This window comes from Heterodontus francisci, chromosome 12 (genome assembly GCF_036365525.1).
Source record: "Heterodontus francisci isolate sHetFra1 chromosome 12, sHetFra1.hap1, whole genome shotgun sequence".
NCBI lineage: Eukaryota > Metazoa > Chordata > Chondrichthyes > Heterodontiformes > Heterodontidae > Heterodontus > Heterodontus francisci.
In genome coordinates this window covers 52253208-52277036 of record NC_090382.1, presented here as the reverse complement: position 1 = coordinate 52277036, position 23829 = coordinate 52253208, and the positions used below count along the sequence as shown (strand labels likewise).

The window sequence follows — 23829 nt, the reverse complement described above, 5'->3', positions numbered from 1 at the left end:
GAATAATTAATTAGCTGTAAAGCACTTTGTCATATCCTGAGGACATGAAGGGTGATGCATTAATGCAAGGTCATTTTTTATTCTACTAAAAATTGACTTGCATTTATATAGCTCGTTTCAAAACCTCAGGCCATCCTAAAGCGCTTTACAGCCAATGAAGTGCTTTTTGAAGTGTAGTCACTGTTGTAATGTAAGAGACATGGCAGCCAATTTGCACACAGCAAGCTCCCACAAACAGCAATATGATAATGACCTGATAATCTATTTTTGTCATGTTGATTGAGGGATAAATATTGGCCAGGACCCTAGGGATAACTCCCCTGCTCTTCTTTGAAATAGCGCTATCGGATCTTTTATGTCTACATGACAGGGAAGATGGGACCTTGGTTTAATGTCACTGAAAGACAGCACCACTGACAGTGCAGCACTCTGATTTGAGAAAGTTAAAATTGTGGAACAGTATTTAATTGCCAAGTTATTAATTTGTTTTAAATGGTGATCAGTAGTTTGTCACAAAACTAAATGCGGCTTCTGCCTAGGGAGTTAAACAAGTCCAATGTTGTCCCAGCAGGTGGGCAGAGGTGAAGCACTGATGTGTATTCTAAGTGAAGCAAGAACAAGCCACTTGGCTTGGGGAGAAAGAACAGGGAATAGGCATATGGCTTGGGAGATGAGAGAGTCAAGAACATGGCTTCCTGGGGAGGGAAGATATAGAAACCCTGAGAATTTAGAGTGGAAAAGTGCAGTGAGCAGGGATGGAATTTAAGAGAACTGTTTAACCTCATTACCAGGAAGATGTTGAAAGCTCCTAGCACAAACCTGGACATGACTCCCACTCATTGTTGTACAAGTGTGCTAGGATGCATAAAGTATATTTTTAAACAGTAGGAAGAAGCTCTTAATAAATGTTTAAAACAGGCAGGATAATGAAAACAAGAAAAAAATTAGAGCCTTCAAAATGCAGTTTGATGGGATATTTCTGTTCATTATTTGATATTTTTCCTAAGATTTCCATTGCGTTGCATCAGGTCTCATATACTATAAAATATTAGTGACTTGAGATTAGGGCCATCAAAATATTGTGTGGGGCCTGAAATGCAGAACTGAACTGGACTCTGCTGAGAGCTGAAATGTTGGCCTGTGGGTCATTTATTGACTACTCGTCACTTCAGCAATGTAACAATTTTCTACATTCTCTGGATTGGATGACCATCTGCCATAGATGTTATTTGAAGTACAAAACCCTTTAAAGAAAATATATGCATTCTCCCAGTGATCTGTGCACATTGTGAAAATATGTTTTTCTGTCTTTTGCATCTTTTGTGGAGGTACATGTGTTACTGAGGGTTATTCAGTGCATATATCTTACCTGAGTCTTTAGGAGCTGTTTTTGTAAAGTTCCATGAGTGAAGCTGCAAAGTTTTAAAATTATTATATATATGGTGCCTTAACATGTTCTCCGTACATCTCAAAGTGCTTTACAGCTGGTGAATTACATATTGAAATGCAACCATTGGTTCAGCTAGCCAATGCTTCTGCTGTAAATGCAACTGATTGAATGACAAGATGATCTGTTTTTGTTGGTGACAGTTGAGTCAGGAGTTAGTCAGGACAAGGACAGAACTCCCCACTCTTCTTCAAGTTGTGTTATTGGATCTTTTATGTCCATGTGAGCAGATCCTCAGTCTATTATCTCGTCTGAAAGACAGCATCTCCATCAGTGTAACAAATTCCTCAACACTGCACTGAAATGTCAGGCCAGCTGAAAGCATATGGTGGGGAATGGTGGGGAGATGGAAATTTGGAAAGCTCAAGAGGCCACACTTGGAGGGACGCAGAGATCTCTATGGGTTGAAAGGCTTGAAGAGGTACAGAGATAGGAAAGAGTGAAGCCATGGAGAATTTGAACACAAGGATGAAAATTATAAATTTGAGGCATTGGTGGGCTGGGAGCAGTGGGTCAGCAAGCACAGGGTGAATGGGACTTGTTATGAGTTAGGATATGAGAAGCAGAGCTTTATATGAGCTGATGTTTATGGAGGATAGAAGGTGAGAGGCCGTCCAAGAAAGCAATAGAATAGATGAATCTAGAATGGGACATAAACTCACAACCTTCTGATTTGGAGACTAGATTACTAGCACTGAGCCAAGGTGACCATTGGATAGTAAGTTAGTATTAACCTTTTTAATGAGCACTTGAAAAAAAAGCTAGTTTTGTGCGACTATTTTCTTTTCTTCCTCAACATAGCTGCCACTAATATCTTGTAGAATTCAACTTTCTTCCCAGCAAATTACTGTCTTGTAACTCACTTCAAGCTATATATTATCTCTGTATGTATTATTATACTGATGCATTACTGTAATGCAGAAGGGGATGAAGTTGAACTTAGTTTGCATATAGTTAATGTTACTGTTTTAAATCCAACTAGATTCAAGCGTGGCAGATGGAGAGATAGCAATTAGGGATATAATGATTGCTGCCCACTCTTGCCACTGGCAGTAGTGTATTCAGTATAAATCAGTGTGAATGACACCTCTCATCCTATTCATTGCTGCTGATTAGAATGTCTATTAATACAGCTAGCACAGCAGCATGAAATCTTTAAATATAATGATTACAATGATTGATGTGATGTGATGGACAGCTCATATTGAGAGTTTTATTTCATTCACTAGTGAGAAGTGTCTTTCAATCCCTTGAGTACCGTTGTCTGCAGTAATACTTAGTGCATGCCCTTCATGAAGGTCTCACAGTTGACTTAGTGACATTTGAACTAAAGCATGGCTAAATCCTGCCGTACATTGTTCCATTCAAGCTCAGTTTCCCCAGTGAGGGAATTCTATTCCCGGGACAGATTATTCTTTAGCAGTTCAGACTTATTTTGTTTAAAGGCTGTGATGACATATTTAAGAACTAAGGGAATTTACTGTTCACATAGTGTGCAAATTATACATCAAGATAAAGATTTTTAATATACTATCAAGATTTCAAGAAGGCACCAATACTTTCCAGTTACAGGTTACCTCTTTGCTAGACCTTTGCACAAGTTCAGTTTCTCCAAGAGTCACCTGAATTGTTGATTTTTCCGGGTTCTTTAAAACCCTATTATTCTTGACTTCAAAAATTATAACAAAAAAGAATACCACCCAGCATTCCAAATGGGGACTAGATTAAGGAACATAATATGATGAATAAAATTAGAAATAAAAACTGAAAATTCTATAACCACATTGATCCTAAATTTGGCTATTTTAAAGCGATAAAATCACAAATTTCAGCCTTTCTTGATTGGGATTAATTTTGCAAATGGTTAATTTTTCAGTTAACCAGGCCTAGCTGACAGTTTGTTAATACTAATTGTAGCATTGCACCTTGTCATTGAGGGGCAGGGGTTGTCCCAAGGAATTTCTGCCACACAATGAGCGGTCAGTCTCAGTTTGTCTGTTGAGAGTTGGGATGGCACAGATCCACAATCTGCCCCAGAAGAGCAAATGGAGACAAAATTTGGGAAGACAAGTCAACCCTCACTACACATAGCCAGTTCAAATCAGCACAGGAATACATCAGAGTACAACCCTTATAAGTTATTTGCCCTGCCTTGCTAAACAAAGAATAATGTGCATAATCACAGGTCCTAAAGGGGGAGGTGTAGAAATTACAAATTTACAAAGGACAAGTCAGAGAATAACTTCATACAATTAAATGAAATAGCATTATGTGTGCTTGAAGTACTGGTTTTGCTGGTTATTCATTGTAGGTTATGCCCACAATACTTAATATTTTTATTGCTGGTAATATTTTTCAGTATGGTGTGATGAATGCATAGTGAACTCTATAACACTTCCAATATCTACCAAATACATTTTTTAAATGGTTCCTTATAATAACTGGTACAATATTTCACTGAACAATAATGCTGTTTATACAGTTATAAAAATGTTGAAATAGAAATGTTGTGATTCCTGGCAACCTTTTATAGCTACTTTGTGAAAATCATACAGCTACTTTCACTTCAATATGAGAAATTTGTTACACAAATTTTTTTAAATGATTAATCGAGTAAGAAGATTTAATTTTCTACAGTTCTCAAAATGAAGCATAAGAAAACCATGCAAAGTTTTTTTTAATTAAAGTCTGTAAGAGTGGTTACAAGCTTAAAGCCTGGGGACCTTTCATCGTAATTAAATTTTTCGTTCACTGTTTGATTCAGCAAGAGCAACTTTCTAGTAATTTGCATATTTTATATCTGGAATCTGAAAGTATTATGTTAATTATTTTTCTGTAATAACTACATCTGGCCTCATCTTGGTCTGTTTAATTATATACTGTAGTATCACATTGTCTTATCCCTGAGAACCTGCAAATCCCTGTTTTGTAATTCTTCATAGTTGTAAATGCAGATTTTTCTGATCTGTTTTCATAGAGTCATAGAGAGATACAGCATCGAAACAGGCTCTTCGGCCCACCAAGTCCGCGCCGACCATCAACCACCCATTTATACTAATCCTATATTAATCCCATTTTTCCCTCTCACATCCCCACCTTCCCTCAATTCTCCTACCACCTACCTATACTAGGGGCAATTCTTTATAATGGCCAATTTACCAATCAACCCGCAAGTCTTTGGCATGTGGGTGGAAACCGGAGCACCCGGAGGAAACCCACGCGGTCACAGGGAGAACTTGCAAACTTTTCCCGCAATATCATCATCTAATACTCAGAGAGAGGCAGATTTTGGTCAGTGCCCTGTGTATGGGAGAAAGGAACCAGTTTTAAAGAATAAAGGCACAAGGGTATTCTGAATAAATAAAAGTAACAGTTTTAGACATTAGTGACTTTACTAGTTAAAGCTTTTCAGTTGGCTCTTAAATGTAGCTTTTAGCCTATTTCCAGGCTGTTATAGTAATTAAACAATAGATGGCAATCTCTTTTTTAACAGAAAATAGATGCTAGCAATAAGCAGATTTCTCTACACATACTACATTTGTAACTTTATCTTTTTCTATCTTTTTCACTTTAATATTACTTTTCAACAGCATGCGTACATCAAACCTCCCCACTCCACCTTCTCCAACTACTGCCTCATTTCAAATGATTATCTATTTTCCAAGCTTCAATTTGTTTGTTAGGTTCTAGAATATGTTGTTGCCTTGTTATTGTGTTCCCACTATTGCCTATTTGAAGACCTCCAAAAAAAAGTGTCTGCCCTGCCCACAGCACTGAGAGACTGCTATCCTCAGTGCACCTGCTGTTGAAAATCTTAACCGTGCCTCTTTTACCTCAAGACTTAACTATTCCAATGCATTACTGGCCAGCCTCCTATTTTGCACCCTACATGATCATCCAAAATCTGCTGCCCATATCCTAACTCACACCAATCTTATTGCGCATCACTCCTATTCTTGTTAACTTCATTGGCTCCCAGTCTGGCATCGCTGTGATTTTAAAATTCTCATCCTGGTTTTCAAATCCCTCCATGGCCTCGCCTCTCCCTACCTCTGTAATCTCCTCCAGTCCTATAAACTTCCAAGATCTCTACGCTCCTTCAATTGTGGACTCTTGTGTTATGACCAAAGTGGGGGCAATGCACTGTCAATTCAGTCCCATCACTCCACAGGTATTAAAGTTTTCCCACCCAACCAGAAAACCACCAAATTAAACCCTCTAGTAACCCCCAGAATAAAACAGACCAAACCAGGTAACTTTAGACAACAACAAATTAACTATTTATTAAAACTAAACTTTAAACACTATTAAGATAACCCTATGTCTAAATGCCTTATAATTTCTTCTTTTAACCTAACTCCCCCATTCACACACATACACTCAAAAATCATGGTTAACCAGTTTTTAAAAAGAATCATGTTTTAAAAATTAGCTGTTTCTTAAGAATAAATAAATAACTGGATTGTTAGTCTTTTTCTTAATCTTTAGTCTTTACATTCCTGATGGGTGAGGTATCCTAGTGTAAAAATAATCAAATGCCACCTGAAGTCGCCACGCTGACTTGATGAAACAGTCTCTTAGTAGATAAGCATTCGGCTGCAGCACAGCAATAGGTCCACTTGAATTTTTAAAGTTTGGCATTCTCTCAGTCAAAACTTTACTGCAAATTCCAGAAAACACAATGAGTCAAGAGAGAGTTAATCTTGAAGCAAAGCCTCGTAGATTGGAAGTAAAGAAAAGGAATTTTGCTACCTCCAGCAATACAAATGGTCTCTTCAAAGGTTTTTTTCCTCCTTAGGAAATTAACTTGACCTGTAGCTCCTTGCAGAATTTTTGCTGAAAGAAATAGACAGCTCTTTCCTTCAGTAAGCATGCTTTGCTGGTGTCTCTCAAAAAACTGGTTTCAGCTGGTATTTACAGTTAAATTGAAACCTTTTACCATGTGACCTCTCCACTCTCCTGCTGTCGCCTAGGTAACAAATGCAGCTTGGCACACTGTTCTCAGAAATCTAAAAGTGTCTCTCTCTGACTTAAAGGCACATTGTTTCAAACAGAGGAGAAAAAAAATACCCTTCTTTGACAGTTAATTTAAATTGTTTCACCATTGGTGGCCATGCCTTCAGCAGCCAAGTCTTTAAGCTATGGAATTCCCTCCCTAAACCGCTCTACCTGTCTCTCCTCCTGTAAGACATTCCTTAAAATGTACTTCTGTGACCAAGCTTTTTAGTCATCCACCCTAATACATCCTTATGTGGCTCAGTGTCAAATTTTGTTTGATAACATTCATGTGAAGCACCTTTAGACTTTTTACTGTGTTAAAGGTGCTACATAAATGTAGATTGTTGTTCGCAAACAAGTCACCATTTACATCATAAATGACTGTGATTATAGCTCCTTGTCCAACTTCACCGCCTTGACCTCTCCACTGCCTTTGACACTGTCAGTTACGTAACCCTACTCAAGCACCTCTCCCCTACAGCTCACCTCAGTGGCACTACTGTTTCCTGATTCCATTCTTAGACAGTTATTGTTATCAGTACATTGCCTCAAATGGCTCTTGTCGTGAGCCAGCACAGTCCTAGCCCCTTCACATTCAACTCTGCCTGTCTGTCTTCTCTATTGACCCAGTGGCAGTTTACCATTCTCTTCAGCACCCAATTGGATGAACCATAATTTCCTACGCCATAATGCCAACAAAACCTGGCTTGGCTTGAAAAGTGCTCTGAGATGTTCCTCTGTATATGAAGAGTGCTGTAGAAATGTTATTTATTATTATACATAATGATGAGAAGCTGTTGGTAGAATGTGTATGGCCACTGACTCAGCATTGTCCCTAGCAACCATAGTCCATTGTCCTTAAGACAATGTTTTATCCAATTGGACACTGACCCTCCTATTCCATGAGCCTCAATTTTGATAACCAGCCTTTTATGTGGTACTTTATCAAATGCTTTCTTAAAATCCATATAGACAACATCCACGATATTCATCAATCTTTACTGTTACTTAATAAAAAATTCAATTAGATTAGCCAAGCATGATCTGCCTTTTACAAATCCTTAATTAACTCAAACCTCCCCAAATGCCTGTTGAGCTTTTCCCTGATTATTGTTTCTAAAACCTTACCCACACTGATGTTAAACTAACTGGCCTGTAGTTACCAGGACTGTCCTTACACCCTTTCTTGAATAAGGATATCACATTTGCCACTCTCCAATCCGCTGGCACCTCCCCCATATTTAGGGAAGATTGGAGGATCATAGCAAACCCTTTCGCTAGCTCCACTCTGATTTCCTTCAGCAACCTGAGATGCAAGCCATCCAGACCAGGTGACTTATCAACCATAAACGTATCTAGCCATTCCAGTACCTTTCCTCTCTCTATTTTTACCCTATCAATTGCCTCTACTCTCTCTGCTTCTACCAATACTTTGACAGATTCCTCTTCCTTAGTGAACACTGCTACAAAGTACTCATTAAGTATTCTAACCTGCGCCTCTAAGCATATTTTACCCTCTTTTTCCCTAATAGGCCCCACTCCAACTCTTACTACCTGCTTACTATTTACATTCCGGTAGAAGATTTTTGGTTTCCCTTTTATGTTGACTGCCATTCTATTTTCATATTCTCTCTTTGCCAATCTTATTTTCCTCTTCACCTCCCCTCTCAACTTATTGTATTTGGCCTGGTTCTCACTTGAAGAATTGACCTTACATGCATCATAATCTCTACCTCCTTCATCATCCAAGGAGCCTGTTTTTGGTTCCCCTACCTTTCGCCCTTGCTGGAATGTACCTAGCCTGTACTTGAAGCATCTCTTCCTTAAAGATAACCCATTACTCCATTACAGTTTTTTCTGTCTGTCTTCGGTTCCGTTTTACCCTGGCTAGATCCCTTCTCATCACATTGAAACTAACCCTCTTCCAATTTAGACGTTCTTCCTTATTTTATTCCTTGCTTTTCTGCATTACTAGTCTAAACCTAATGATACGATGGTCACTCTTACCCAAGTGTTCCCCCACAGACACTTGGGCCGAGATTTTATCCTAGGCAGACGGGAGCCGGCCACCGACTGAAAAGTCAGTGGTGAACCCGCTTCCGCCTCGCCTGGAGATTCGACCCCTATTTTGTGGGTCACCGGGCTTCAATTGGTGTGAGGCGGGATTTTCACACACTTGAGGTAGGAAGTCCCATCTAATAGAGCTGCCAGCTAATCAGCAGGCTGGCAGCTCTTAATCCCAGCAGCACCACTGGGAGCGTTGGCCACTGCTGGGACTACAGCGCAGCATGAAGAAAAGATGTCGGGGAGCCTGAGCAAAGTTAAGTTTTGGTTGCTTCACCAGGGGTAATCAGTCGGGCCCAGGCAAGGTACTTGATTGGGGAGAAGGGGGGGGGGCGTGTTGGGTGTTGGGGGTGGTTGGGGTAGTGAGGTAGTGAGGGCAGCCCTCCATCGGGCACAGGGTGCCCGATCATGAGTGCCACCCCCTGGGCGTTCGAGAGCCGCCTGCTTTTGTCAGGTGGCTTCTCTCAGGTCTAGAATGCCCGCTTGCCATGCATAATATCCGTGTGGAGGCGGGCGAAGGCCATTAAGTGGCCACTTAAGGGCCTTAATTGGCCTGGGGCAGGCAGGCAGTTTTTCACCACTGCCACCCTGCTTGTCGGGAAGGGATCCCGGAGCCTCCGCTCCATTTAACGCCACCACCCACCCCCACCCCCCCGTCCCATCCCCCGCCACCATCCTACTCTTTGGGGTGACGTAAAATTCAGGCCTTGGTCCACCTCATTTCCCAGCACCAGATCCAGCAACGTCTCCTTTCTCATTGGACTAAGAACATATTGATCCAGGAAGTTCTCCTGAACACATTTCCGAAATTCCTCCCCCTCCTTAACCCTTTACTCTAACATTAACCCAATTGATATTTGGGTAAAGTTCCCCAATATCCGCACTCTTGCACATCTATCTCTCACTAATTGGAGGCTGATGGAATACCCCCAGTAGTGTGATACTACTCTTTTTGCTTCTTAACTCTAACCGAATAGATTCTGTCCTTGCTCCTTCAAGGATATCCCCTCATTCCAACACAACAATGTCTTCCCTAATCAGTACTTCCACCCCAACTCCCTTTTCTCCTTCTCTACCTTTTCTGAATACTTTATATCCTTGTATGTTAAGCGCCCAGTCCTCGCCATTTTTAAGCAAAGTTTCCGTTATTATCACTACATCATATTACCATACTGCTATTTGTGCTTGTAGCTCACCAACCTTATTCACCACACTTTGTGCGTTTACACTTCATTCAAAAACATAAGGAAAATATTTCAAAAACAGCAATTTTGCAAGTTTTTAGTAATAGTAGAATCACATTAGTAACTGCTCCACAAAAAGTCCTGTCAAAGACACGCTGAGGTCTAGAGCTATAAATTGCTTTGTAAGTACCAACCAGCCGCCTTGTGGCTTCATTTTGGTTTGTCAACAACTGGCCCTCTGCAGGATCCCAAGTATATGCAGGTTGTGCAGGTATTTCTGAAACTGTATCCTGAGGAAACCCACATCTCAGGCAGGTCTTGTCGGTATTGATTGATTGGAAACAGAATCACAGAATTCAAGAACATGATTGTTCAGAATTTGAGACAAGAGTAGAAAGTCAGCTCTGCCCATTATTAACTTCACCTATAAGCTTCAATATAGAATTGTGGCCCATTTTATACTGCACCATGTATGCATTGAAACACCTCAGCACCATTATAATGTCAGATTTTGTCAACTACTTTATGCATCAGAGTAATGAATGTGCTAAGAATGCCACTGTGAGCCGAGATGTGACGTGGTAAGATTAATCATAACTTCTGAATCACAGCAGCTCTTGCTCCGAAAGCTAAGGCACAAAGAAAATGTGTTATTATATTTTCCCAATGTCAACTAAGTGTAAATGTTCATGTTAGAAAGTCAGAATTAAAAGCAGTAATGCAGAGGTCTTCTCTTTACAGTGGAAAAGGTTAAAAATACTTCAAGGTCAGATTTGATGAAGTAATTGGAAATCAATGTACATCATCCAGAAATTGCTCCCTGTTAATCAGACAGTTGTCTGAAGCATTATAACATTTCAAACTGTATCAACCAGGATTCAGACTGATTTATCACAGTATCGCTCTTTCAAATTTTTCAGCACAATATGTATTTAAGCATATTGCAGATATCAAGCAAATTACTTTTATAGATTTAAAAAAAACACTAAAAAAAAACAAGTTACTGAGTTATTGTGTGAAGATGTGCAGCTGTGTATTGGGTTTGACTAATTTATCTCTTGGGTAGCTCGTTCTTAGCAATCAGACTTTAAATGGTAAGAAAACATTCCAATAACCAATAAAATATATAGGCAAGGGAATCTAAGAGTTCTGTTTTATCTAACTGATCAGTTAGCAATTTTTAAAAGTATATCTTTTTTTTTAAAAAAAGCATTTTGCTTTTTAGTGATCCTTTAATAATATGTTTTATGGTTTCCATCTAAATAGTGAAGATTATAAATTTTAAAGTTAGTAAAAGATAATGGGATCATATAAATGCAAGTTTGTTCCTTCTTTCCAGAAATGTTTCCTCTTTCAATCCCAATCATTACAGTGTAGTTAAGAACCAGTAGGTATTCTGAGTTTTACATGGTGTTTCACATGGATATAGTTTTTTCTTACTTGTGCAAGATGTTGGGAATAGTGAGGGAACAGCTGTTTTATTACTATAAAAATCAGTGAACAAAGGACTTGTCTTATTGAAGGAAAGTAGACTGATGTTGGAGTTGATAGTTACTGATTCTACTTTGTACTATGGAAGCTCACATTAGACCGCTAGGATCATGTATTCTGGGGAACTCTTTTCTCTTTTCAAATCTATGCGGCTTAGTGTCTCATAGCCATTAAATTCTGAAGCACACTTAGTGGGTGAAATTCTCTGCGCCATCAGCACAAAATGGATTCATAGCGAATCAGAAGTCAATTTTCACCTTGCCCAATCTACTTTCCACTGAAGTTCACAGAACGATAGTTCAAACTCTTTTTGGAGATTTGTTCCCTAGTCTACCACGACCACGACGACCAGTTGTTACAGCAGCTTGGCAACAGGTGCCAATGTCAAAAACAACAACACACGGCGTCACTTGGCAGCTTCACGTGCAGCACTTGTGGCAGAACGTGCCTGTCAAGGATTGGCCTTTACAGCCATCAGCAAAGGTGCACCAAGAGAAGACGCGCCACCTAAATGGATTGTTTGCTGCGTGCCCATCGTCTTTCATTGATGGAAGAATGCCAACCATGTTCAAACTCTTTTTGGAGGTTCATTCCCTAGTCTCACTGGAATTTTTACTTGGTTTGAAATTAAAAATCTTACCAATATTTTCCAAGTGAATGGGAAATAAAAACTAGTGTGATGAAAAGTTAGCTGCCGATTCACTATGAGACCATTTCACGCTGCTAACATAGACTAATTTCACCCCTAAAGTCTGCACAAACCCTCCCTTTTTATAAATAAATAGTTCATATCTTTTCCTTTCTGTTGATCTTTTTCATGCTGTTGCAGTTTTTCGTATTTCCTAACTAATCCATGTTCCTAGGTACAACTACTATTCCAGGTCTTCACATTTCTCTCCTCAAGGTCATTGCTTTATTTCCCTATTAACACAAATGCAGCCATTGTTCAAATATTGATAACTGATAGCATGTGACATCTCTTGACAACTTCCTGCATTCTTGCAGAATAAGCTAAAATCACTCCTTTTTCTAAATTCTAATCAAATTTGTTTTAAATATGATACATCTAGAATATAGTGCCTGGGGTCACTTCTGGTATCTCATGGTGCTTACTTAGATGTCTTATACAGTCAAGTCTGCTCATGGGAGGAATATTGTTTTTCTACTGGGGCCTCTGGACTACCTTTAAAATGGATTTTCAATATCTGCAGACCTCTGATCCCGATGTAAGTGCCAGGAATCTCTACCACTGACCCAACTGGAGCATCCAGGGTTAGGGGAGACTCTCTCATTTAAATTAAAGCTGGGAACCTGTGCCACAGTGGCACAGCCTGAGCATCTGCTGGAGCTAGGATGGTGCAGGCGTTGTGATGCTGGGCAATCACTTGTGACTTCCTCAGTAGCTGCACCCAATGAGAATTTTTCGTGAGCCTTTGCAAAGAGTCGCCGTTACAGGGAGCTTGCAACTTTGCTTGGCATTCCAGGCCAAGACCCGGATTGGGAAGCCAGTATTGCTGCTTTCTTCTGCATACTGGCTACCTGGGTTAAGAGGAGGAAACCTCAGGCCTGGTAGAACCCTCCTCCTGGCCTTGCCCTCTCTGACCTATGGGACCAAATTTAGTGTGGATTGTGGTTCTGTCCCAACAGGCTGCCCTGGACTGGTGACTCAATCCCACCATAAATAGGTCCCGTTTTAATTCACAGGCCTTCTGCTTCACATCTGGTGAACCGTACACCGCGAGTGTGCTGTTAACGCCCACAGATTTTTGGAGCTGTGATGCCTAGGATTTTAGGTGTCCTTGCAATGAGGGCTAGTTCAGTCTCTGCTTTTATCTTTGTAAGAAAAAGAATCACACTGTCTCCGATAGCTTGTAATGATACATGGTGCACGCAGATGGTACAATCATGAACTGATGAATGAGGGAAATTAGACCCTTGTCTTTAGGATTTTTAAATCTACAAGGTTATATGTTATTTAAATATAGTTGATGTTCCATGCAGATTACCAGCTGGTGGATCAATTGTTTATACTACATGTAAGGAAATGTGTCCACTAGTGCTGCTATCTGACAAGCCAGCACTCCTATTATGATTTAAAAATGATAACCAGTGGTGTTTAGCAAGCAATGTTTTTTTAATATAATTACTTTTATTGTAAGTCCAGGTTGAGAAAATCTAGTAAATATATTTTACACTTTTACCCCATGAAACAGAACAATGTCTATCCTGCTCAGTTCATGCTGAAAAAGCTGAAAAAGTTTAGTTTGACGTTTTTTATGTATAAGACCCATTTTATAGGTGCACTCCAGTGTGAAGTAATGTCTGAAATGTACATTTTCTTGGTATTGTGTGCACAGCAAGGTGATTTGAGTAAAGTGCAGTAGTGCCCACATTAAAAGGGTGTCATCACATAGATGAAGTCTTCCAAGACACTTTTATCACATTAATATTCAGAGGAGAATGTTGTAGCACAGTAGCTGATAAGGTCATAGCTCCAACAATGCTTTACTAGAAATTAATTTATTATGACTCTAATTTCTAAAAATGCAAAAGTTGACACGACAACACATCGGAGGTTGGGTTTTCCTCTGTCTGAATGCACTGCATCTGTTAGAGGAGGAAATCACATGACCCTGCATGAACCAGGCATGCTCCTGAAGAGCTCTCTGGCAAGACCTAGCCTGGGCCAGGTTTGTTCAGGCCCCTCTTCACAAACACACCCAGTGGACTTACGGGGAGAAAAATGGGGTTGGAGGCTGGGAACACCCCTACAGCCTCATTAACATTATGGCACTGGACCTGTATCAGTGACATACCTTGGGGCTATCCCAGGATTTCTGAGGAAACTCTATGTGGACAATGACCTGGGCTAAAGGCTCTCAGCCACTTTTTTCCTCTTCGCTGTTCTTAAGAAATGCTGAATACACCCTCTAACATCTACAGTTGTTGACCTCCTTCAATTTTTTGTGTGGTGAACTTGCATATATGCTGTTCCAAGCAGCTGTTCCCTATGAACCGAATCTGACCATAAACTGCCCAATAGATCACCACCACCCTTTAAATGACTTGCAGATGACATTAAAAGTGTTACTCACAGTGTTATTTTAACACTGAACACATATGAAGATTGTAAATAACATCAAAACATAAGCCCTTTATCGAACTGATCCAAAATTCATGTTTGAAGATCAGACAGAATAATATTTTTCAAGTCTTGCAATATTTGCAAAGTGTGAGTTTACTGACAATTAGCAATTCAGCAAAAAAATCCAATTTCAATGGTCATATTCTTCCTTCAGTATTAGTGTCCTTTGGCACCATTCCATACCTTCAGCATGTTCAACAGAGCAGACTAAGGAATGCATCCTTATTGTGTTTATAACAATGGGGTTACAGGAGAAAAGGGTGGGGCAGTTACAAGGTCATGTTTGTAAACCCAATTTAGAGCAGAAAGGATTACAGGCCTGAAATAAATTATTGGCCTACATGGGACATTAAGCAGTTAGCTGTTTCAGAAGATTAATTTTCCCTTTTCACTGTGATGGTTTTTAAAGAGAAACCATTTGAACTGTACAATATGTCTTAAAATGGCTGATTTTGGATTAAATCAATGAATAGCATGAGAATCTTTTCAAACCTATAAAAATAAGACAAGAATCACATAATTTACATTCTTTAGTGATATGTTCCTGTCTTATTAAATTTCTCATTACATTTTACAATAAACAAAGCTTAGTTCATTTTAATTTATTTTTAAAATGTCTTGTAACAAAAACCTCGATAGGTTTCTTACTTTGGAGATCTTATTAAACAATTATACAAAGTTATGTCTAATTCTGTCAAGCTGAGAATGAATGAGATAACTGACAGAGGTGAAAAAAAGTACTTTGAAGAGCAGTCAGAATGATTTTTTTTCCTTTAAAAGATCTGTACAGTTTTCAAAGCTTTTTTTATTCCTCTATTTCGCAGGAGAAAAAGTACATCAAGCCTGTTATTCCTTAGTTTAAGTATTTTAACCACCAGATAAAGCTTTTATTACTGAAAGTCCAGTATTAGTTTGCTTGTAAAATTGATTTGAGTAATAGTTCGATATAACATTTAACTGTAATATAGATGAGCATCTTGGAAATATGCCACATAAAGCTTTATTGTATAATATGGATTCCCTAATGTTCCATGTACTCCTTGTCTGAAAAGCAGTGTATATTCTATGACATGTACTTATTTGTTATTGCTATTAAATTGAAAGCAAGGGCTCATCCACAACATTCAAAAATGCATGCAGAGGAGGAATTTGGTGAGCCATGAATTTATATCATAATTATTTATATAGTAATTTTATCACTCTTTTAAACTACTTTGTATAAGAGAGGGCAAACAAGAGCTAATACTTTTCCATTCTTCCGAAAAAATAGGCAATCAACGATAACTCTTTTGAGGTTTTGTGTCAAATCCTTATTTTAAGTAATTCAGCAATTTGAGTGGCACAGTGGTTCGCACCACAGCCTCACAACTCCAGCGACTTGGGTTCGGTTCTGGGTACTGCCTGTGCGGAGTTTGGAAGTTCTCCCTATGGCCGCGTGGGTTTCCGCCGGGTGCTCTGGTTTCCTCCCAGAGCCAAAGACTTGCAGGTTGATAGGTAAATTGGCCATTCTAAATTGCCCCTAGTGTAGGTAGGAGAATGGTGGGGATGTGGTAGGGAATATGGGATTAATGTAGAATTAGTATAAATGGGTGGTTGTTGGTCAGCACAGACTCAGTGGGCTGAAGGGCCTGTTTCAGTGTTGTATCACTCTACGACTAAGACCTGTGCAAAGTATAACCACGTAACTGTCTGAATCTTACATTTATAAAAATAGTTGTGTAGACTTATACATATCTGGTGACGGGTCTAAAGAAATTTATACATTGAGAATTTTTTTCAAATTTGTTCATGGTATGTGAGTGCCACTGGCAAGGCCAGCATTTATTGCCCATCCGTAATTGACCTTGAGAAGATGGTGGTGTTGAGCTGCCTTCATTCATGTGGAGAAGGTACACCCACAGTTCCAGGATTTTGACCCAGAAACAATGAAGAAATGGCGATATATTTCCAAATCAGGATGGTGCGTCACTTGGAGGGGAACTTGGAGGTGGTGGTGTTTCCATATGCCTATTGTCCTTGTTCTTCTAGGTGGTAGAGGTCGCAGCTTTGGGAGGTGCTGTTGAAGAAGCCTTGGTGAATTGCTTCAGTGCATCTCGTAGAATCGCTGACAAAGACAAACTGAGAATTATTACTTATGTATATATTGTAGACATTTATTCCATGGTACGTGACCTAAAACCCACTCTCCTAATCTCGGGTACAGAATGTCCCCCATCTCAAAGTTTGGGGCCTTAAGTAGAGTTTAGCTTCAGTACAGCCTAAATTCTATATTCACAATAACTGATTTAGCAGTGCAGAGGCCCCACCAATCCACATGGGGGGTTGGCAACTGCCAAATTGGTAATAAAGGCCTTTTTTTAGTGAACCTGTTGACCATCTGAAATGAATGTTGGCTTTGTTTCACAGACTCAGACTCCTAAATTTATTGGACAAGTCAGAGCTCATGTTGCGCAAGCCCATGTTGTTAAATGGGTACCATGGAATAAACGTCTACAATATATACATAAGAAATAATGTTTCTGTCAGGGATTCTACGAAAGGCACTGCAACAACTCATCAAGGCTTCTTCCCAAGCACCTTCCAAACCTGTGACCTCTACCACCTAGAAAAACAAAGGCAATGGGCACATGGGAACATCACCACCTCCAAATTCCCCACCAACTGATACACCATCCTGATTTGGAAATATATCACCATTTCTTCATTGTTTCTGAGTCAATATCCTGGAACTATGGGTGTACATTCACCACATAAACTGAAGGAAGCTCAACACCATCATCTTCTCAAGGCAATTATGATGGGCAATAAATGCTTGCCAGTGGCACTCACATACCATGAACAAATTTGAAAAAAATTCTCTCAATGTGTATAAATTTCTTTAGACCCGTCACCAGATATGTATAAGTCTACACAACTATTTTTATAAATGTAAGATTCAGACAGTTACACGGTTATACTTTGCAGAGGTCTTGCTGCATTACTTTAAATAAGGATTTGAAACAAAACTTCAAAGGTGCCATCCTTGATTGTCTTTTTTTCAGTATTTCTGGGACTGCTAAAAACAAAAATATCAAAACTTCCAAATGATGTTGTTTTGTGCATTTGAAAGGAGCTGGAGGCCCAGGCTACCCCTATCTCAAGCATCTCATTCCACCCTGGACTTGTGTGTGGGCCTAGGTTCCCGACAGGCAAGCTACATCAGGGTGCCTAACTGATGCACCTAGCTCACCTGAATTACGATGATAAAGCCCAGGAACCAATTTAGTTTGTTCCTCAGGCCTTTCCATTCTGGTGGGCTCTCGCTGCACGTAATCGGCATTGCACCCAAATGAATTTAGGCACCAACAATATAAAGAAAAAAGAATATTGCTATGCAAATGCAAGACGTTATGATTGAATATTGAATAATGACTTTAAATGACATTGAAATATCCATTGCTTTAGAAGCTTTTACTATTATTTGCTTACTTAAATCAAATCCCAAGTTTTACTGTTTCTTTGCTTAAATCTAATCTGGTTTTCCATCTTTAGAACGTCATTAGTTATAAATTTGAATCTGCTATAGATACTGTCGAAGGTTCAATGACATTCTTTACTCTGTAAGTAGTCAGTGCATCTTACTTTTATAGCAGTTGACTAACATTAACCTATGAATCATAGAATGGTTACAGCACAGAAGGAAGCCATTTGGCCCATCGAGCCCCTGCCGGTTCTCTGCAAAAGCAGTTTAGCTAGTCCCACTCCCCTGCCTATGTATGGTAGCAGTCTCTGGAGTAGTAGTCATGAAATCCTTTGTTTCAGGAACCAGATCGATTCTAAAATAATTAGATACATTCTAATTGGAAGTGAAAGATTAAAAGACAGATCATTTTGACAATGAATATCTTTCTTGTAGAATGGGGTATATCATTCCACAACAAAGCCCATCTATTTTTCTGATACTAATGGTACTCTACATGATTACTGTGGAGAAGTAAGACTTCATGTTTGATTAGTATTGGCTTTGCAATTCACAAAGCTTTGATTTGTTCTCTCATGCAAAATCTCAAAACCAGCAAAATAGGCTGGGCTTGGTGAAATCGAAACACATTAATGAAAGGCATTTAGTAACTGCAACATGAAAAGTAGGAGCAAGGGTGACCAGATGAAAATTCAAAGTCCATAAAATAGAACACAATCAACTGGTAATAGATGGAGTGAGGAGAAATCTCTAGTAAGGGTTCATCAATTTAATTTTCTTATTTATCTGAACATCCCTATTGGACGCACAGCATCACCGGAAACCAGTCCCTCCATGGCAAACACAGATTGGGCAGGGAATCAAATTGTCAGCTTCTTGTAAATGGATAATAGAAACGGCAGACTCCCCTTTCTATCTTGGTTTGGTAACATCCTGTGATATTTGATTAAACATACATAAACAATATGCAAAAAGGATTTTTAAGAGTTTTGTGGATCGTGTTCATTTCTTTTAAAAAGTAAAATTAATGAACACAGGGGGAAAATGCAGTTGTGGGAGATTTACATTGTAAATATGTCTCAGCTGTGAAGTCCTACAATAGACAGGAAAAGCCGTCTGTTTCCTGTGAGAATTTTGTTCTGTTTTAGTGATAAACAGACCACGAATTCTGCTGTCTGCTTTATTACAGCAGAAGATAAAATGAGGCATCACCAGATGCTTTCACTCAAGCTGTATTTATGGCCCTTGGCAAAAAAAAAGTTTAAAGATCACAGGGAGGAAATATCTGCACAGCACAAAATGTAATATTGTCTTTCGTGTTGTGTTTGGCTCAAATTTAATGAAGCTGAGCTAATGAATCCAGTGTGAAGGAGGAAATAATGACTTGAGAGCAAAGAAGTGGGCAACCCTGTTTTCATCATGTCCTAGACTAGCGGCACTACAAGTCAGATTAAGCCGTCAACAGGATATGGCAATGGTGAAAGACTTTTAAGCTTATCTTCTACCTCTGAGGAAACAGCATTCCTCATTGACATGTGTCGTGGGAATTACTTCATGGTAATGGCATCCGCAAGTTTCAAAAGTGAACTTGGTCCATGTATCAGAATGATAGCTTATGCTCTCTGAGGCAATGTAGGGCAAAGTATTTGTGTCACAATGTTATAATTATGATTGGAGCAGCTAATATTTAACCTGACAGATACAGGCCCTTCAAGTGTGGCTCCTGTGGAAACTTCCGTGGGAGTCCACAGAAGGGGCACAAATTTAAGCCGGGAGCCTGACACATCAGTGAATTTCCATGCAGCCTTGTACGTTAAGAGGCATTAGACATGACAGGGGCACAGGTAGTGACCTCCTATGTCGTGATTTCCTACTTTACTGTCTTTCAGAGGGACTGTTCCAAAAGCAGGCGGAGGTGGGGCCCATCTAGGAGTTCCATTTGGGATTGTGGCCTGAACCCCAAAGGAAAATATATTGCTTTTAAATATGTTAAATAATACAATACAGTACAGTACAAAATAAATAATGAGTATCCTTTAGAAAGGAGGCCACTGTGCAAAACTACTCCTTCTCTCCTAGGGAGTGGGTGTGTCCACCTCTCCCTTTCATAACCGGGAACCTCTGCCAGAATGCATCCCTAGTGGCATGGGTCCCTGCTATTGCAATGTCAAGTACCCAAGATCCCAGAAAGTTCTCTGGGTTCAGTGAAAGAGGATCCCAGTGGATACACCTCAACACTTTGGGCAAGATGTGATCCCCATCTGGATTTTTGGAGCCACATTTACTAATATAGGATTGGCATTTAGTTCACATGCAATTTATTATCAGGATTAGATTAGATTAGAGATACAGCACTGAAACAGGCCCTTCGGCCCACCAAGTCTGTGCCGAACATCAACCACCCATTTATACTAATCCTACACTAATCCCATATTCCTACCAAACATCCCCACCTGTCCCTATATTTCCCTACCACCTACCTATACTAGTGACAATTTATAATGGCCAATTTACCTATCAACCTGCAAGTCTTTTGGCTTGTGGGAGGAAACCGGAGCACCCGGAGAAAACCCACGCAGACACAGGGAGAACTTGCAAACTCCACACAGGCAGTACCCGGAATTGAACCCGGGTCCCTGAAGCTGTGAGACTGCGGTGCTAACCACTGCGCCACCGTGCCGCCCAGGAGGAAGTTCAGCATCTGAAAAGACAGCATAAAAGTATAATAAACATTAATCGCTTCTCGGCCTTTTGGCTAAGATCAAGTGTAGTATCTGTTCTTATCAGTGCTTATTTGATTGAGAAGAGACCATGATCATTGCCTTTTGATCCTGGGGAAGCTTTGAGTAAAATGGCTATAACCAAATTTCGAGCTTCGGGCCAGGGAGTGCGCAACACCGTTCGGGTGGTCGTGAAGGACAAGGAAGGAGATGCACCGGTCGATCGCACCTTCTTCATCAAGAAAATTCTCTTCGATTGCTGCGGATTTCAAGCGATGGACGTCTTCTGCCTGCAGGATTTCCCCAGCAGTGGATACTTCGACGTGACGTTCCGGAACGTGGCGGGATGCATCAAGTTCCTGAAGGCGTTCAAGGAGAAAGGGGACCGGGCGCCACTGTCGATCCTCACAGCGGAGCCGCTCTTCACGCTTCCATCACAACGGGACCGGGTGGTGATGATTCACCTCTGCAACCCCCATGTTCCGGTGGTGGATGTACTCACCTTTCTCGCCAGGTACGTCGAGGTGGCCGGCAGCAGCACTGATGTCAAGGACCCCTTTGGGATTTGGACCAGCAAGCGGCAGGTCAAGGTGACCTTGAAGGTCGATCCCAGTGGAGCCATCATCCACCCTCCCTCCAGCTTCGCTATCGGGGGAAGTCGCGGCTTCTTGGTCTACGCTGGGCAGCCCAGAGTTTGCCGCACCTGTGGCAAATCTGGTCACATGGCAGCCAACTGCAGCACAGTTGTTTGCAAGAACTGCAAGGAGGAAGGCCATCAGACCAAGGACTGTAAGCAGGCTAAGTGTTGCAACTTGTGCGGTGCGGCAGGCCAGCTCTACAAAACCTGCCCCAAACGCTGCCTCAGTTATGCTCAGGCAATAAGGTCAAAGGAAAGGCCGGGAGAAGGTTCGACGAAGGCGTCCGCTGTTCGAAAGGAGACCAGCAACCTTCTCCGCAGTGAGGAACTTCAACCTGAGAAGGAAGGGGAGGCAGCTGAAACCAGCGACCCAGCACCTACCCAGCGCCTGGAAACCCCTCCTCCACAGACAGAATCAATGGAGGAAGAGGCAGCAGATGGACAAACAGGTCAGTGGCAAGTGGTCCAGAGGAAAACCGCAAAGAAAAAAGACCCCAAAGCGCAACAGGCCACCACCCAAACCAGTGGCAAGAGGAGGCTATCTTCTGAATCAGACCGCAACAACTCCTCTTCACTGGACGGGGGAATGCTGGAACGACAGCCCCTTCAAAAGAGGCGGCAGAACTCCGAGATGGATGATAAAGCATCCCAGCCCCCGGGCACTGGAAGCTGTGTTGGGCCCGGCGTGCCCCAACCCCAATGCGCCACACGTAACGACGTGGCCAACGCATCTCAGCTCCGGGACACCGGGAACAAAGACACGTCTGGCGCACCTGAGCTCCGGGAAGCCGGGAGCAGTGATGTTTCCGAGGAGGAACAGATGGAAGCAGCTGAGGACAACCCAATCCCCTCTGCCTACAAGACCCCCCCGATGTCACCCGAGCGGAACAAACACTGCATGAAAAAGCAGGAGGGGTTTCTGAGCCCAACCAACGTGAAACTGCTTGCGCACACGATGGGTATGCAGGAACATCCCGAAGGACTGGGACTAGCAAGGACAAATTGTGTGGGAAGCAACAAATATCTTTTTTAAAAATGGGTGTAAGAATTGCTTCCATTAATGTGCGTAGCATTAAATCTACTACGCGATGTGTTTCAACCTTGGATTACCTCGCCAAGGTCAAAGCTGACCTAATGTTTCTGCAGGAGTGTGGAATACCACACCTTAGCACCTACAGGCAGTGGTCGCGATGGTGGTCCCACGGGCCATCGATCTGGTCGGGGGGTAATGATTGCCGTTCCTCCGGCCTGGGTATTCTGCTGCGGGGAGGTAACTTCACCATCTCCGAAGTTAAGGAGGTGGTGGGCGGTTGCCTCCTCGTAGCAGACGTGATGTACAACAGCGCTCCGCTCCGGTTGATCAACGTGTACGCCCCGGTACAACGCAGCGAGCGGCTGACCGTCTTCCAGCAGCTCCCACTGCTGCTGGCAACGTCCAGGCCGGTCATCCTAGGCGGTGAATTCAACTGCATCATCGATGCGGCTGGACGATCCGGCAGTGATGACAGCAAACTGGACGCTACGTCCAGATTCCTAATAGAAACAGTTAAAGATGCCAAACTGCACGACGTCTTCAGCAAACCTGCAGACGGAGCGCAGCGCAGATACACATGGTCAAGATCGGACGGGTCTGCCCGTTCTAGGATTGACTTTCTGTTTGTGTCCCATGCTGTCACGGTCGGATCCACTGACGTCAAGCCGGTGTTCTTCTCCGACCACTGCCTCTTACTGGCCGACTGTCACTTACAGGACGACCAGCGGGTTGGCAGAGGGACGTGGAAGCTCAATGCTACACTGTTGACCCCAGAGAACATTGAGGAACTCAAAAGGGATTACAAAGGTTGGAGGACCGTGAAACCCCTCTTTGAGTCTCCAGTTCACTGGTGGGAAGCGATTAAGGAGAACATCAAGAGGTTCTTCATCGACAAAGGTGTTCAGAGGGCGAGAGAGAGACAGAGGGAAATGTCCCGACTCCAGAAAATTATGCAAAATCTACTCCGGTTGCAGTCAATGGGGGTCGAGGTCAAAGAGGACCTCCAAGAGGTGAAGAGCCAGCAGGCCTCGCTCTTTGCCAAGGAGGCCTCCAAGATCATCTTCCGGTTCAGAGTCCGCTCCATCGAGCAGGATGAGACGTGCTCGCGTTACTTCTTCCAAAAGGTACACAGAGAGAGCTCTGTTATCAGCAGCCTGAAGGAAGAAGATGGCTCGGTAACGTCTTCGCAGACCAACATACTAAGGATCAGCAAATCCTTTTATGCTGGGCTGTATGACGCGAAGCCCACAGACAGCAGAGCCTCCCAGTCCTTCCTGTCATCTATCACAGAGGTCTTAGATGACAGCAGGAGGGAGAGATTGGACAAGCCGCTAACTCTGGACGAGCTGACAAAGGCCGTCGAGTCCTTCGAGACGAGTAAAACTCCCGGGAGCGACGGCTTACCGGTCGAGTTGTACTCGGCCCTGTGGGACTGTGTCGGCCCGGACCTGCTGGAAGTATACGAGAGTATGCTCCTGGCCGGCAGCATGTCAGAATCCATGAGGAAAGGCATCATCACCCTCATTTACAAGCAGAAGGGGGAGAGGGCAGAAATCAGAAATTGGCGGCCCATCTCACTGCTTAATGTTGACTACAGGATTCTGTCCAAAGTCATAGCCAGTCGAGTCAAATCTGCTCTGGAGTTGGTGA

The 23829-nt window shown here is 41.7% G+C and overlaps 1 long non-coding RNA gene and 1 pseudogene across 1 annotated transcript in view; one reads left to right on the top strand and one right to left on the bottom strand.

The window, feature by feature from the left end:
• Positions 1-23829, bottom strand: part of LOC137375591 (uncharacterized) — a 74985-nt gene that overhangs the window by 39898 nt on the left and 11258 nt on the right. The window lies entirely within an intron of this gene.
• LOC137376104 (U2 spliceosomal RNA) lies at positions 20525-20633 on the top strand (annotated as a pseudogene).